Source organism: Sarcophilus harrisii, chromosome 3 (genome assembly GCF_902635505.1).
Source record: "Sarcophilus harrisii chromosome 3, mSarHar1.11, whole genome shotgun sequence".
NCBI classification, from domain to species: Eukaryota; Metazoa; Chordata; class Mammalia; order Dasyuromorphia; family Dasyuridae; genus Sarcophilus; species Sarcophilus harrisii.
The window spans coordinates 11,122,230-11,140,327 of NC_045428.1; the positions used below are offsets into that span (position 1 = coordinate 11,122,230).

General features: G+C 37.9%; 1 long non-coding RNA gene across 2 annotated transcripts in view; it reads left to right on the forward strand.

Moving 5' to 3' along the window:
- The first annotated feature begins 629 nt into the window (after positions 1-629).
- Positions 630-18,098, forward strand: part of LOC116422182 — a 125,099-nt gene continuing 107,630 nt past the window's right edge. For both annotated transcript variants that reach the window (XR_004232730.1, XR_004232731.1), the window contains exons 1-3: positions 630-1,390; positions 1,599-1,782; positions 1,963-2,168. This is a non-coding gene — a long non-coding RNA (uncharacterized LOC116422182). The remainder of the gene's footprint in view (positions 1,391-1,598; positions 1,783-1,962; positions 2,169-18,098) is intronic.

Below are 18,098 nucleotides of genomic sequence, written 5' to 3' on the forward strand. Positions count from 1 at the left end.
GAGACACAATTAGGAAAATGGCGTGCAGTTGACAATAAAAATGTTTTATAAATCAGACTTTGCATATCTGCTTTCTTGTTGGTGTGGCCAGTTCTGATGGGGCAACCCCCCAAAATGCCAGGCTAGGGTGGGGCTTAGCCATTATCTCTAAACTGAACCACAAAGACAAAGGGCAGGAGAATGCTTTCTGTTGCTTCTGTGAGTTGCCTGTTCTGTGGGCCTATTATGAAAATGAGAGAAGGGTTACAGCTTGTTAGAGCTCAAAGGGGGAAAACAGAATCTCCAAATGTGCATGGGCACGTGTGATTGTGCGTGTATGTGTGTGTTAATGACCTGCTCTATGGATAGCATTTTGCTGGGTACTAGGAACAGATCCTCCCAGTGTCCCCCAAATTAAAGAAAACACAGCTATTGCCTTCAAGAGTTTATAGTCTAGTGGGTGAAAGTACCACATATATTACTATTACCTTGTGGTTCAGCTACATCCAATTCTTTATGGCTCCATTTGGGGTTTCCTTGGCAGAGACCATTTTCCTTCTCTAGCTCATTTTACAGAAGAGGAAACCGAAGAAAATAGGGTGGAGTGACTTGCCTAGAGTCACACAGCTAGGAAGTGTCTGAGGTTGGAATTGAACTCTTGAAGAGAAATTCTTATTCCTTGCCCAGTGCTCTAACCACTGGGCCACAACGCCCCAAGTAACTTAATACCGCAGGATTCTAGTAGTTGTATGAGTTCCTTAATAACAATATCAATCCCAGATTGCAACCCATCCATGGGTGTTCATCCCCTATGACTTCATCCTTTTCTCCATTCTATTCTATATCATAAAATTATAGCTAACGGTGGGACAGAATAGTGTGCTGTCCATTGGCTCCTCTCCAGTCTCATATAGATGATCATTTTTGTATTTGGAATAACATCTCTTTCTCCATGTTTGCATAATTCATGGTTGGTGAATCATTCAAATGCACCACTCTGCTCGCTTTTACTTTTTGCCAACAGTTCTTCAAAGACTTCCATGGGCTGTGACATTTAAGTGTATATTGCCTAGTATCATTGGGAGAACATCTTTTTTAGAAGAAGGATTCAAGAGGCAGCAGGACCTAGTGGAGGAGAATGGCTGTGGAGCTGGGAAGACATCCGTTTGAATGCTTCATCTCACACTTGGCAGTTGTGTGTCCCAGATCAAGCCGGATTCTCCCAAACTGCTCCAGTCCATCCTTAGTTACTCCTAGTCTGAGCCAGGTGAATGTGCTTTGGTCAGGACTTTGTTAATCACAACTTTCTTCCACCAGTGAAATCACAGCTCTGGCCCCCAAATAACAAAGAAAAGATGGTGCCTTTCTTTCGGAGGAAAATGGAATTCAATAAAAGAACAATGAAAGTCATGTAAGGCAATCACTCCCTCTCTCTCCTAACTGTTTAATTCTATGTTCAACTCATGGTCCATTTGCATTTTGACTAAGCTACATATACAAAAGGGCAAGATAAAAGGGGCACATTCATCTATAGAAATAGATGTTTTTCATTCAATTGGTTTTTCCTGTGTGGATAATTAGGCCAAATCCTTTTGAGTGATTACAATTTGTTTTTCTAGGAGTCTGTAGAATGATCCATAGTTATAGAATCAGCAAAATATTAGCTGCAATTGGAAGCACCTTGTCATCACCTATAGGGAGAGAGTCTCTTTGCAACCTGGACTCCGTGAAGATCTTCACAACAGCATCAATTGTGGTTTATATTTCATTTTATTTTGATAACTCCATGGATCATTGGATAAAGTAAGTGTTATTATTCTCTTAAAAAGGATCTTGTATAATTTAGACATGTGTATGGGCGAATGTTTAAAGGTCCAATTTGCTCTGTGACTTTTTTGTAGATATAAGAAATTATCAAACACTTATCATGTTAAGCTTTGGGAATAAAAATATAAGGAAGTAAGACAATTCCTATTCTTAAAGACCTTAGGTTCTAATGGAGAGAAACATAATGGAGGAACTGAGAAGAGGCAAAGGGAGAAAAGGTATCCACTCATTGAAGAGTGGAGATATCTAGAGAGTGAATCTTCTGGGACTGATCGTTCACAGTTGGAACCCCTCTTGAGAAAGTGATGGAGGGAAGCAGACACCAGTCATGAAACCAGGACCTCATGGATGGAAGGAAACTGGTAAGGTGTCCAGTGGAGAGTATAATCAATAAATAATAAGCATGGAGGGATCTTTTACTTTCTACATTTGAGAGAAATTAATATTAGACTATTAATAATCAATTATTAATTTGTGATCCACCTTTTTCCTTTTATTTTTGTTAAGGCTCAACTCCTGAAAAGGTCCTTCTTTGAAGGGCTGGCTAAATGAAGAGTGTTCTGAGCCCCCAAGGCACTTACTAATGAATTAAATTGCGCAGGATCCCACCCAACTGGGAAAACTGACTTTTGTTTAGAGTCTAAACAGAATACAGGCTGGGGAAGCCTTTGTCTAGGAGAGGACCCCATTCTTGATCCCTAATTTAGGATAATCCAGCTCATGAAGGAGAAAACTAGCCATTCAGGCCTAGATGGAAATGGCTTCCCTTGTCCTGATGCCTTCAGGCTACTGAGATTCATGATCAAGAGGAATTCTTAGCAGGGAGAGCTGAAGACTTGTAGAGTTACTAAAAATCCTCCAACCAGGGTCAATCTTTATTTATTCTACTAAGAGCAGAGGGGTTAAACATGCAGTCAGGGTATGGACAAAACCAGATTTATTAAGCACCTATTAAGTACCAGGCACTTTGCTAAATACTGGGAACTGAGGCACAAAGCAAAGAATGGGTTTGTTCTAAGTCACACAATTAGTAAGAAATAGAAGAGGGGCATGTGGACTAGTCCTTATGCTACGCCATCTTTGTTTTCTTATGTGTCATCTCTTTCTAGAGAACTACATGTGGGTCTGTGATATCGGGACCCAAATGCGGTGATTTTACTGACCTCAAGGGTAAAAATGATTTGTCACTAAAAAGAAAAAAGAAAACCATTGCAGATCTTTTCTATTTTTTCCTCTTTGTTATTTTCCTTCTAGTTTCACCCAGAATACTCTCATGATGACTTTGAAGTCTCTTCTCAAACTTTCTCAAAACTAGCTTATTTTTTCCCTATATTTCAGGCAGTTTTATAAAGTAATATTACTCATAATCTTTGCCAACTTTCTCCATAAGAAACAATTTCATATTCTAAACTGATGTTGCCCTTGGAAGCCATTCCTTTCCTCTTGGCAAAGGATGAAATGTTTGCTAGCTGAGGTGATTTTTTTTGGCTCTTCTTGTTGACTTATTACAACAACTGATTTCTCTGGTTTTATATCCAGTTATTATAGTTACTGTCAGTGTTTGTCTTTGATTTCTTTGTTAGAGAGAGATATCTCAATGGGAAGGCATGCTGAATATGGAGTAGGAGGCCCTCAAATCGAATTCTGACTCTCTTGTTGACTTCCCATGTGATGTCAATCAAGCCATATCTTTTTTTTTTCTCTAATTTGGTTCTCACATCTATAATATAAGAGCATTGAACTAAATATTTTTTTAAGGTCCCTTCTGACTACTTAACTATAAGCTTTCTCATTGGGGGTGTCAATTTATCTACAAAAGTGTTAGAATACTTTTTAATTGTACATTACACAAATATTATAACTAGAATATATGATATTACTTTAAAGCCACAAAAGTACCCTTTTATATAGACATGTTTTTCCCCTGAGGCTATTAAAGTTAAGTGATTTGTCCAGGGTTACACATCTAGGAAGTGTTAAGTGTCTGAGGGCAGATCTGAACTCAGGTCCTCTTGACTTTAGGGCTGATGCTCTATCCACTGTGCCACCTACCTGCCCCATTTTTGGATTTTTATAGTATTTTATTTTTCCAAACACATGCAAAGATAGTTTTCAACATTCATCTTTGCAAAACCTTGTGTTCCAGATTTTTCTTCTTCCCTCCTCCCCTTCCCCTTTCCCAAGATGGCAAGTAATCGGATATAGGTTAAACGTGTAGCACGTTGGGTTGTTTTTTTTAATTTCCTCACTGCTACTGTGTAAATTTAGTAACATAAATAATATGATAACTATCATACAGATAAGAAAAATGAGCTGATGAAACATAGAGTTTATAAAGTTTATAGAGCTGTTAAATCCCCAAAGCCAGATTTGAACATGATTCTCTTGACTCCAAGTTTATCTCTCGATCTACTAGTTCCAGATTTCCCTCTACAAGAATTATACATAGATATTTATTATAATTGGTTCGACTGGAGCAAAGAGGCTCACTGGGATATTAGGAACAGATTCATCAAGCTCCTACCTTGTGAGCCTGTAGGATTTCCACAGGCCTGTGGGTACGGGGAGGATGTGGCTAGTTGGAGGACATTCCAAGAGAACGAAAGAATATATGTTTGGTTTGCCCATGATGATGCTTGAACCAATTTTGTGTTTGGATACGGCCCCAGGAAGGAAGAATCAGGCATGGAGAACACAACAAAACAACGAGAAAATTTGAAGTTCTGGTAAATGGAATAAAAATAAGGGGCAATTCGTCATCCAGTACATGAGCCATTTGGTTATTTGAAAATAAGCTTAACTTGATAACAAGATGTGGGTCCAATAGCTAGAAAATCAAGCTATCCCGTGACAAACAGCTAACATAAAATATCCTTCCCTGTATGAGGATGGCTTTTTCCTCAGTGACTTTACAGGAGGACTTCTAGAGTGTAATCTCCAACTGCTTGGAGAGACCAAATAGAATTAAGTCAAATAAACAAGCATTTATTAAGCTCCAATTATAAGCCTGGTACTGCATGATCAATAGAGAGAAGTGACATTTGTGCAAGCTTTAAGCCAGGAGGCCTTTTTAAATACTCCCTCATCTTCTCACAATAGCCCTAATGAATAAATTCTACTGACATTACTGGCCCATTTTGTTGTTATTAACTGAGGCTCCAAAAAGGGAAGAATTTCATCCAGAAGTACTAAGCTAGGATTTGAGTCATATACAACTAGGATGGAGATCTCTGTGAAGTCTCCATTTTAGTCTCTTTCTATCCCATTTCAAGCATGACCAAGGGCCCTTAATGAATATGTCTCTTTCCTTGGGCCCGAGTAGCTTTCTTAGAGGCCTATATTTCAGTGGAGAAGCGAAGGAGGAGAGCCTGACACCACAATGGTGTGAGATGGGATGAATGAATCTGGTTCTGCCTCCGAGAGTGGGCTTCTTCTGAACTGACTCACTTCACTAACTCAGCTCCTTTTTATGCTCTTTTAGAAGTATGAACTCAAAGGTTGACTCCTCCTCTGAGAGAGTGGGATTGTGGGTTTCTGACTTGTGAATCTCATACTGAATACTGACTTGTGAATCTCCCAAAAGTGTGAACTCCAATGAGTACTTAAATATATTAGTGAGCTAGAGAATTTGCTAAGTACCATGCTAAATTAGGCAACTGACATCACTTTGTAAGGATTCTAACAATTCAGCATTAACGAGCTATATCAAATATGGATGGGGTTAGAATGCTGGATTGGGAGTTGGCGTGATCTGAATTTAAGTTCTGTTTCAAATTCTTGTTAGCTTTATGATCTTGAGCAAGTTGTTTTATTTCTGTGCCTCAGTTCCCTCATGAGTAAAGTGAAGAAAATCATGGACCTGCCTTCAGGATTGTTGTGAGGATTAGACACAATCACATTTAGAGGTCTATAAATGCCACTTTTGATTATTAGCAATTATTGCAGACTGTGGTAGAGACTGTGGAGAGCTGGTCTAAGTGCCAGGATGCTCGGGCTTTCATCCCTAATACATACTGACAATGTGTTGGGCAAATCATCCAACCCCTTAGTGTGGCAACCTGCATTGGTACCTGCTTTTTCATGACAGAGTCGATGCTTAAGAAATGCTTAATGTCTGTCTGATTAACACAAGTTCTGGTTTATTTGGTGACCAGTCTTTGGCAGGAGTATTCTACCTTTAAATATAACATGGGGCCTCACCATGGCACAGTTTGAGCTACTTCAGGACTCATTTCCTGCTGGGATTTCCCAGTGACCACAAGCACAGATGATGGAGACCTTCCCAGGAAACTACCATGGGGGGGAAAAAAGCTTGTTAATTGTACATTGTAGACTTCATAGGGCAAAAGGCCATAGCTGCATCAACTCATGAGGCTTAAATGCTACTGATATCTCTCTGCTTCCCGAATCTAATCATTTCCCCGGAGTGTCACACTCCTGGGGCATCAGCAACAGGCAGACGGACACCATACCATCAATGGTTTCCATGCCCAAAGCAGGTTTGTTTCTGAGTTGAAATATTATGATCCATGAAGTCTGACTCTGCTTGTTTGACACCCTCCCATTCCCATTGGAATAGGAACACTGAAGAACTCTCTGGGTGGCCAATCTGATGCTTCTACACTTAGCCCGTCCATGTTGTGACTTTCCCCAGTGTGGTTTCCATATATCATGGGTCAGCAGAAGCAATTAAATGGGAATTTCTTGGAGGAAGCCATCTATGAGGAGAGTATATCCATTTTAACTTCCCTCCTTCCAGATCTAGAAGGGGCAACTATTTGCACATCATGTGTTCTTTAAGGGTCATCATTTGCCTGTTGGTTTCAGAAAGTTAAGCCATAAAACCTTGACGCCTGTAAAGACAGAGACCTCCCTGCTAATCACTATTGTTCAGATATTTAGAGTTCCAAGAAACCTATGTGATCTCTAGAAAAACTTTCACGTCTATGGGCCTCAGTTTCCCAATTTGTAAAATGAGAAGATTGGACTATATGGTCTGTTTTCTTTTGGATCTGAGTCTGTGCTCCTGGTTAATTACTTTTTTTTAAATAGAGGACCGAATTCTACAGCATTAGGAAGCCTATTTTAATCTGTGGGATGAACTCACAGAAGACTAGTTGTGGTGACATTCAAATTAGGAAATTCACTTGACAAACTATATAAATCTAGTGAGCCTTTATGGGCATCCTTTTAAAGACCTTGTCCTGAGATCAGGGCCTACTTACAAAAATGAGATAAAAATAGGCTTCAACCTCAAGAAGGCTATGGGTTGTTGGGCTGGGAAAGGGGAGCATGGTGGAATTCTGGGAGTGCCTTAGTTCTAGGCAGGAAAAACCATGTGGTTAAGTGGATGAAGAATGGCTTCTGGATGGAGCAGCTGCTCTTCACCTTTTTGGAATCCCAGACCCCTTGGACAGTCTACTATGGACCCCTCTTCAGAATTATGTTTTTAAATGCACTACCAAAAATGCATAGAGTTACAAAGGAATCCAATACTCTTCAAAATATACTTTTTATCTGTATCAAATTGCCTGCCTTCTCAGAGAGGTGAGGGAGAGAATTTGGAACTCAAAATTTAGGAAAAAGAGATTTTAAATGTTCAAATGTAATTGGAAAAAATATAAAAATTATATGTAATTTACATATATATGTGTGTGTATGTGTATTTAAACATTTACAAATTCTAAGACTCCTATTCTAGAGACCTTGCTTTATTCTTTCAACATAATATCACCTTCTTGGATTCAAGAAGAGTTTCATTTTTACTTTAAATTCCCAGTTCTCAACAGTAGGCACTCAGTGGATGTTTGTTGATTGACAAATCAGTATAGATGTTCTTAGTCCATGAATTTTGATCTAGGATTCACAAAAATGGTAGCCATATTTATGTTCACTGGAGAGAGCAATAGTTCTCCTCTCTCTTCTCATGGGAATGGGAAAGAGGAAAAGAAATGACGAGCAGTCCCATATGTGTTTGGGACATGTGATAGGACCATCCATCACTTGGGTTGTCATGGAGAGATTCTCTGAAGATGCTATCTATCCGTTGGGTTTTGCTCTAACTTCCATTATTCCTCACTAGCTCACTGTAAACTAGAGGGAAATTGGAAACTCTTTGAAAGCAAAGGCTTTCCTTTTCTTTGTTACCTTTCCTAAAGTCCTGAACTGGTGCTTCTCGATGGTGAAATGGATATATGCTTTTTATGATCAGCCCAGAGCACTGCCAACTCTTAACAGGTCCTACCAAGCTCCCATGACTTTTTTTATGGCCCAGAAATGATCTGTCTGCTATCAAGGTGGTAAAGTTGATAGAGGGCTAGACTTAGAGTTAGACATGAATTCAAATCCTGTTTCAGATACTTAGTAGCTATGTGACCTTGAGCAAGTAATATCACCTCTGTCAGCTTCAGTTTTCTTATCTGTAAAAAAGGATAATCATCTATATCTGAGGTTGTGAGAATCAAATGAAATGACATTTGTAAAGGGCATTGCAACCCTTTAAGTGCTATGTAAATGGTACCTATTGTTATTATCATAATTATTAATTATTGTTATTCTGACAATAAGCACTGGGGGATGAATAATTTTATCTGGATGGTCTCTGGAAATCTGTCTCCTTTCTTAAAACAGGGCTGAGGTCTGCCTTGGTTTTCCAAGTCACTGCAAGAATAGTCACAGATTCTTGGACTAGAGAAGTAAGAACTGGTGCCATTCATTCAATAACTCCTCCAATTAACATCTGTCTATAAATTAGTGACAAAGTTCAGCAATTGCAAGGATCTGTCCCTTCCGCAGTTGATTTACCAAGTGCCAGGATCTCAGAACCAGGAGGGACCTTGGATCTCGGCACTTTGATCAGGAATTAAAATGTCTGGTTTGGAGTGTCAGGTGTGTAAGAAAGGAAAGTCACATCCTTTGGAGCCTTGGTCTGCTCATCTAAAATGGAAGGACTGAACTCAAGGGCGTTGGGGTTCTCCCATCCAGAGATCCATGAGCTCACAATTGTTTCTGTAATTCTTTGAAAGGATTCATGGTGACAGTGGTGATAGCAAGAGACTGGAATTTTTAAAATGACCATAAATCAGGCAGCTAGATGGCACAGTGGATAGCTCACTAGCTCTGGAGTTGGGAAGACCTGAGTTCAAATCCAACCTTGGACACTTAATACTTCCTAGCTATGTGAACCTGGGCAAGTCACTTAACCCCAATTGCCTCAGCTAAAAAAATGACCATAAATCATCCATTTGTGACCTAGAAGGAACCAATCCAACACTTAACACTTATTAGCTGTGTTCAAAAACCAAACCAAATAAAAACAACCAAAAAAAAGATAAGGCAATCTGCCCTTTCTCTGCAAAGGGAGAGGAGATGGGTATGGCACATCACATAAAATATTTCCTAAACTCTTTGTTATTGTAACAGATAGGAAATAAAGGTTTTATAGGAAATAAAGTTTTATAGGGGGGAAAAGGTTGTTTTTAATAATTTAAAGTAATAGATCCTGGCATTTAAGATTTAGAGGTAATAGGAATCTTGGGGAGAGTCAAGCCCAACTCCCGTTTTTCAGGTGAGGAAACTGAGACCCAAATACGGTTGCTGGCTTCTGCTGAGTCCCACAGCTGGTGACTCTAGTCCAAATCCCTTACTGAATCCAAGGCTCAGAAAGATAATCTGATTTGCTGAAGGTCACTGAGATAGTAATCAAGGCAGGGATTTGAACCCAAATAGTCTGGCAAGAGACCCAGTTCTTTCCCACTGTTCTGCACTCCAGTTGCCAGGGAAACTGGGATGACTTGGATATTCCAGGTGTTAAACAGGGATGAGCGATCCAAAGGAACTAGCCTGTACAGTTTCCAGCACGTGCCTTTGCCCCACTGGACAGGAGAAGTTGGGAAGATGTATTTCTATCATGTCCCCCCTTTCCCCTGAGCTCCATCAGAAGCAGAGGGGACGTCCAGTTCCATACCCCCGAAACCAAGCCTTTGGTAAGTGCCCCAGGCAGGGCGGGAGCTCCAGTACAAGGAATCTCTAAGCTCAGATTCCCCAGATTCCCCACGGGGGTGTGCCGCCCTTCAGAGGAAGAGAAAAATGACAAATACTTTCCATCAGCACTCACACTTAGAAAACAAAACAAACCTGAAACCTGCCTTACAAAGGTGCCTGTGGTCTCTACACAAGAAAACACACTGTTTCTGCATGCTGGGAGCCTAAATGGTGCAGAATCCAAGCATCTCTTCTGGTTTTTCTCCTGCAAGGGGGCCCTGTTAATATTTGCAGAGGGCTGTTCTCAGAGAAGAGCATGGCCCAGATGTACAAACTCCCAGGTGCCCGTGGACTTTGCATCTCCACCTTTTCCATCTCTTAGGGGAGCACAGGAGCTTCAGGGGGGAGGGTTTACCCAGGGAACATGCCTCGGGCCAAATTTCCTCTCTTTGTCAGAAGAGTTGAGCAGCACAATTTGTGAGAGGAAATGGGATAAAGCAGAGCTGCCAGGTCATCAAGAAATTCAGTGAGAATGTCTCTCATGGCAGCTGCTTCCTGGCTTTTCTTCTCCTGGAGTTTGGATGGAATCTCATCCACCAGGGTGTTGACATCAGTGGCCATGTGTTATGCTGGCAGACCCGCCATTTTGTTTTTGTTTCAATCCACGTTCATGTGCAAATGGAAACCTGTTGTTAACGGCAGCCATTTCTCCAGTGTTGTTTTGCAGTTCTTTGGCAAGTTAGGGCTGAGCTAGGAAAGGGCTGGGAAATGTGCATTCAAGTCATACCTCTGTCACTCTCTGTATGACCATGGGAGAGTCATTTTACTGAGTCTTGGTTTCTCTTTATGTAAAATAGGAATTATATTACTATCTCCCTGGGTCATCACATCACATTTTTCATCCATTGAGTGTTTTCTGTGTGAATGGAAAGTTCAGACCCTCTGACAGGTTATAGAACTCTTTCATTATATTATAATAATAATCCTGACTTGACTTTTTAATATCTATATGACCATGGACAGGACAGCTGTGTATTGTAGTAGATAGGGTTCAGGTTTCTCCCTGAAATCAGAAACTTACTAGCTGTATGATCCTGGGCAAGTTATTTCATCCTATTTGCCTTAGTTTCCTCCACTGTAAAATGATCTGGAGAAGGGAATAGCAAACTGCTCCAGTATTTCTGCCAAGAAAACCCCAAATGGGGTCATAGAGAGACAGACATTAACAATAATCATGGACAATCTACTTAACTTCTTTACACCTTAATTTCTTCATGTGGAAATTGGGTTCAATAATATATATATATATATATAATATTATTGTTATTGGAAGGCTGGAATAAAATAGCATTTAAGAGTACTTTTCTGCTCCCAATGATAGCATGCTATTTGTTATAGTGTTAGTACTTAATAATTCTTATATAGAATAAATGAATGAACAAATATGTGAACTGGAAGTTGAGCATCTCATTGGTACAAAATTAAGTGTTCAGGAGGCACTGGACGCTCCCAAAGATTTTTCTGAGATATGAGATTGAGATTATATGTATTATATCTCATGTTAAGTATATCATGATATATTCTGATTTTTTTATTGGTCATCCATGAATAGAGTCATAGCATGGTCTTATCAATGGAATCAGGAAGACTTAAATTTAAGATCTGCTTCTGCCATATAATGGTTGCCTACATGACTTTGGATAACTGGGTTAACCTCCTAGGGCTCCATGGAACTCTCTAAAACCATACATTTGCTGAATAGTGCCTGATCTCCATAAATAATGCCTTAACCAACAACAAATAATCAACAAAATCATAAATTACTAAGAAAACAAAAGATAAAACAAAATTCATAAATATGAGCCCATTAATGGGCTACATGTCTGTTATTCAAGGACTATCATGATTACATTTATCTGTGGGATGAGCTTCATCACCTGTGGAATCACCATTACTTCATGCAGGTTTATGGTCCTAATAACTCACAAAACCTTCGACTAACGCTTGCAGGAGGTTGATTTTAGTGTGGGGTAAGGGAACATCTGCCAAAGGAAGCAATGATTGAAGTAAGTAATAAAAGTTTGGAAAATGTTAACATTCTAACTACTGTGATGCTTAATTAGCCAAAATATTTTCTTTCCCCACCATGCTAAAATACATCTTAAATCTTTTAAGCTGCATGAAATAAATGACAGTTATTACTTTTCTAAAGCAACTCAGATTCTCATTTAGTGACTTCTAGTAATGGAAAACTTTAAAATCATACAAATATCTTTAAAGATATATTCTCCTAAGTGAGCCCAAGAAAAGAAAATTCCAGGCTGTGTGTACACACAGAGAGACAGTTACATACATATCAAGAAATCCTTCTGCATCCATTAAAATGCTCTTCCCAGTCTTTTTATTGTATACAACTATGCAATCCATCCATCCATCAGTCATCATTTGGCTCCTTCCTGATTCTAGTTTCCCTTGAATTTTCCTTGATCACATTTGATTATAATCACCTACTTGCTCTGCTTTCTCTTTAGGGGCATTTCCATGTATATTTTCCTTATTTATTTTCAAGGAGAGTTGGAGTCTCAGGTGCACAAGAATATGAGAGGAAAAGAAATGCAAATTGTAATTTCACTGTCTTGATTTTTCATAATGGATTAGAGAAAACTGAATCTGATTATTTGAAAACAAATACTTCACCTCTCTTTTTTATCCTCAAGATGGAAATCATAGCATCATAGTTTTAGAACTTTTCGAAGAAACCTCAGAGGTCATCTTGCTCAGTCTCTTCATGCTACTGATGAAGAACCTGAGGTCAAGATACAAGACATCAAAGTCTTCAAGGTGAAAAATTATAAATTACTGACATGATTTACAGGGTAGAGACTGGTGCTACCCAAGTATCCAAATCTAGCCCTTGCTCTCCCTTCTGAACCACAATTCTAAATGGTACAAAGAACATGCTTAATCTCCAAGGAAGTAGGTTGTACATGTTAAATGTCTGGATAAATTTTCTATCAAAAAACTTAAAAGCATTGAATAGATAAATTTGTTTAGGTTCAACTGTCATTTTTATTATATTGGCTCTGCCTACCCATGTACAATGAATATTTCTCCAATAGTTGAAATCTGATTTTATTTATATAAAATTTTTTTATATACATACATACATATATATGTATGTGTATATATATATATATATATATATATATATATATATATATATATATAAATTCAATTTGGGATTGTACCTGTTTTGTTCATCCTTTCCCCAAAAAAATTGTCATCTAGTTGCCTAAAACGTTCCATAAGGATATTGCCTATTATTATTGTTCAGTCTTGTCCTACTTTTCATGACTCCATTTGGGGTTTTCTTGGCAAAGATACTGGACTTGTTTGCTATCTCCTTCTTATGAGGTACACAGAGTTAAATGATTTGCCTAGGGTCACATAGTTAAAACATCCATCTTGAACTCAAGAAGTTGAGTCTTTTTGATCTCAGACCCAAAAATCTATCCACTGTACCACCTACCTACTCCATATTGCCCATTAGTCAGCATTATTGGATTGTTATAAAATGAAACCCATACAATTTTGCTATGTCTAAAAAAACTAACACTGCAAAGAAAGCTTACAATTATGTTTGTGTCAATACCAACTTTATAGGAATGTTTTAACTAAGATGAATATAAATGCTTACGAAGAAACTGGAAAGATGAGATGATCTTGAGAAAAGCAACTGAAATGATATATTTTAAATTTATGCTACTTAAGAAACATTCAGAAAAGGGGAAAAAAAACTAGAGGACATGGAGGAGATGATGTTGCTTTTTGGGGGGAAATTGCTCATTTATAGTTTTGGGGTTATGATCACCTTCATTTCCAGATATTTCTCTCTTCCTATCTTTATTTGGCTATTGGCCACCAAACATTTCTTAAGCCCCAACTCTGTGCTAGACACAGAATTGGATCTGGGACATTTAAATACAATGGAAGTTACTGGTCTCAGATGGCTTGATGTTGGAGACAAGTACTATAGAAGCATGTGCAGAAAAGTATGTATAAAAAGTGTGTATAAGATGAGAACACTAACAGTTGGAGGGTTACGTCAGGCAGGAGGCGTGGGGCTGTGGGGAATGGGCTGGACAGAAACTCAGACCAGGTCATGGCAGGAACTGCTTCTGCTTTTTCTTTCTATCCTCAGGGCTTTGTGGAGTGACTGATATTGTGATTTGATTGGCTTGGGATTCTCCCAGTGATAATTCTCTCTTAGCCAATATGGGTCAGCCAATATATTGCATATAACTCCAGTATTATAATCTTAGAGCATTTCCGATCATACTGAGAAATTAAATGCCTTGTTCAAGGTCCCACGGCCAGTATTTTTCAGAGACAGAACTTGAACTCAGTCCTTTAAGACTATTGAATATATCTCTGTAACCATCAGAGCAAGACATGTCACTAACAGTTACTATTATATGAACATTGGCTGGGAGTGAGAAATAATAACATCTGTGGACTCAGGGTGCTGACAATTTACAAGTGTCCCATGACTAGTTTTCAAAATATTAAATTTCTGGACCCTGTTTCAAAAAGTGAAATCCTTGCAGTGGAAATTTGCAGAGAGCAACACAAATTGAATCCTTTCTTGTGGAATAGGAAGGAAGACTACCTCTAAAAATATGTTGGTTTAAATTTTTTAAAGTTTATGTTGAGGCATGAAATAACAGTATAAATAAGTACAGACTTCAACAGCAAAGATCCTGTCTGCCAGATGTAATTAGGAATACTCTTGAAAGAGTAAAATGGTTTTTTCCTGTCCATTATAGCCCCCAAACCACACATGGATGCTGGATCTCTAACCCTGGAATGGTATGTTTCAATATTCAATATGGTGAATTGATTTTGTGAAAATAACATTGATTTTGTAGTCCCAGGTTCTGAGTTTCAGTGATAGCTTTGCTGCTCTCTAGCTAGAAAATCCTGAACTTTATACATCCCTTCTCTGTGCCTCAGTTTCTTCATTTTAAAAATTAAGTAGCTGGGATACCTGATATTTAATATCTCATTCAGCTCTAAAAATCTTAAGATCCTTGGTAATGCCCAATTTACCCTGAAATTCATTGGCTGACACACTATCTTTTTGGTTAAAAAAAGTTTTAGAATAATGATAATCATTTTACAATTGCAGTTGTAATTGGTAGATAAAAGGTATTTCAGTAGAGCAATAAGAAGAAGAATGATAGCGTTCAGTCATTCATATGAAATGATTTTCAGGAAGAAGGTGTATAATAATTATTTAAACTATAATGCACAAAGCTTAGGGGAAAGACAGGTGAGATGGAGATCCAAATGCATGAATTTAAATCACTTGTTCATCATCATCTTTGAGCCATGATGGGATGTAAAATATTATATCAGTGGAGGAGTATACTTTATTTCAAAGGAGATGATTAAATGAGAAATGAGTGTGAATTACTTTGAACATCTATATCTAGACACACACACACATATATTTATATGCACATATAATGTATAAATGCACACACATGAGTATATACACATACATGCACACACATGTAATGCATATGGTGTCACATACATTTATGTATACACATATAATGTGTGTGTATATATATACACACTCATACCACATATGTATATATATATACTTAACATGTGCATACTCATACACATATATACACACACATAAATATATAGACATAATGTGTATACTCATACCCACATATGTATCTATACACACCTAATGTGTATACACTCATATATACACACATGTGTACAATATACATAATGTGTATATATACATACACATATACATATATACACACAGACAGAAAGTCTGTAAGATGTATACATAAGCATACATACAACCCCATGTGGAAGTTTATGAACTGAAGCAGGAAATCATGATAGAGAGCATTTTGATGAATGGAAAATAAAGGGAAAACATAATCAGTGTTGTAAGAGAAATACACTGAAGACCTCTCAATCAGAAAGAAGTCATGGATATTGAGTTCCCAAAGCAAATATAAAAGTTGGCATGGAGGCAATTTATAGCAATAATCAAGAATTTCACTTTTTGAGTAACTGCCAAAGATTTCTCTGCAAAGTTTTGATGTTTGATGAATTCTTTACTGCCTTGCTGATCACACATCACTTTCACAAAGGTGATGTGATGGAAGTATAGGTATTATGGATCTATTTCTGACCAATAAGGAAAAACCAATTCCCTAAGGGGAAAATGACAAAGATCTTTGGAGGAAGTGATCAAGCCACTGGATTTTGTGATAAAGAAAGAAATAGCATTCATTGTCTGGTGTTACCCCCAGACTTTGGAAGGTAATGCTTCAGAGAAAAAAGACTTACAATACCTTAGCTCATTATTTTACAAAAAAGCTTGGCTCAAGGATGAGATACTTTCAATAATGATACAAATTCAAATGAGGAAAAACAATTCTCAGAATGTTAGATGAGAACAGTTTGTAGCTATACAGGAAACTCAAAACCAAAACCATCATAATATTAAGAATTTTTAAAGATCTTTACAGAATATGAAAACAAGAGCAGATTTTTAAACAATATACATAGAATTTGCAAGCAAGAAGATGCATCTAGAAAGGTGGACTGCTCCTGTGAGAAAGGGGTCAGAAACTTGAACGCAGAGGTTGAGCTTACATCAATATTGAAGACAACAGAATGGGTTTGGTTTGCTCTTATTCATATTGAAGAAAAGATAAAAGAACTGGAGAACTTCTTTGCTATGGAGAAAATATATATAGAGAGAGAGAAAGAAGAAAAACATAATCATCTCCTATTTCTCTAGATTTCTCTATGAAGAAAATGTGATCTTTGGTCACCATAAAGCAAAGATGGTTACCAGGTAACCAAAAGCCATGATAAGAGTATATAGCTTTCCTCAAAATCAGTTCAAGTTCCCAGTTCCGGGCAAATCTGATGTATAATTTTTGCAAGAGCTTGGAAATGTAATTGTTGAGCTACTGTCAGGCTTAGTGAAAAATCAGAGTCCCACTTTTCAGAAGGAGAAATAAGGTAATTTCACTTATTTGCAGGCTGATGAGCTGGACTTGAATGATTGGCTAAACTCTAGACCATCTGAGTCTGGCTGGGTTCTTCAGAAATAAGTCATAACAGACCAAGTACCATTTCCTTTTTTGACAAGTTAGATTTGGGGAATTCCATTTATCTGTAAGTAGTCAATAAGTTTTTCAGAGGTGCTGGTAGGCCCTGTGCTAGACATTGGAAATAGAAAGACAGGAAAAATGAAGACTTCCTTCAAGAAACATTCATTCTAAGGAGAGACAGTATGTCACAGGATACTTATATATACATGTCATGTATATGTCTTTATATATATGTGTGTGTATACATCCCAGATATACACCTATCACACACATGTATGCATGTGTCCATGTATGTGTGTATATGAATATTTCTTCTACTTGTTATACTGGCTGTTGCCTTACCTTTTAGATTGCATGTAACATGCATGCTTGGATACATATATTAGGTATGAACATGGGACAAATTCTCTTTCTACATAGATACACACATACACGTATACATTTTGTCATTGCTGAGTCTTTTTTTTTTTGGCTGAGGCAATTGGGGTTAAGTGACTTGCCTAGGGTCACACATCTAGGAAGTATTAAGTGTCTGAGGCCAGATTTGAACTCAGGTCCTCCTGACCTGACCAGGGCTGGTGCTTTATCCACTATACCAACTAGCTGCCCCTGTTGAGTCATTTTTAAAAGTTGTATCCAACTCTTTGTAACCTAGTTTGGAGTTTTCTTGACAAAGACGCTGAAGTGGTTTGCCATTTCCTTCTCCAGCTCATTTTACAGATGAGGAAACTGAGGCAAACACAGTTAAATGATTTGCCCAAAGTTACTCGGGTATTAAGTGTCTGAATCTGGATTTGAACTCCAGAAGGATGAGTCTTCCTGATTCCTAGTCCAGTGTTCCATGTAAAATGCCACCTTGCTGCCTACATATATACATGTACATAAATATCATACATATATACAAACAGTACAAACTGTATTAAATATATGGAATACATATAGACATACATATGGAAAGTGAGTCTGTATATGTACACATGTATCTCTACACCGATATATATACAGAGCGAGTCTGTACTGTGTATGGTGTATATATACACACATATATGTATGTTGTATGTTACACACACATGTACATAGATATATAAAATACATGCATGCACACATACATATGATGCAAAGTATTCTGAAAGGGCAGACAATAGCAGC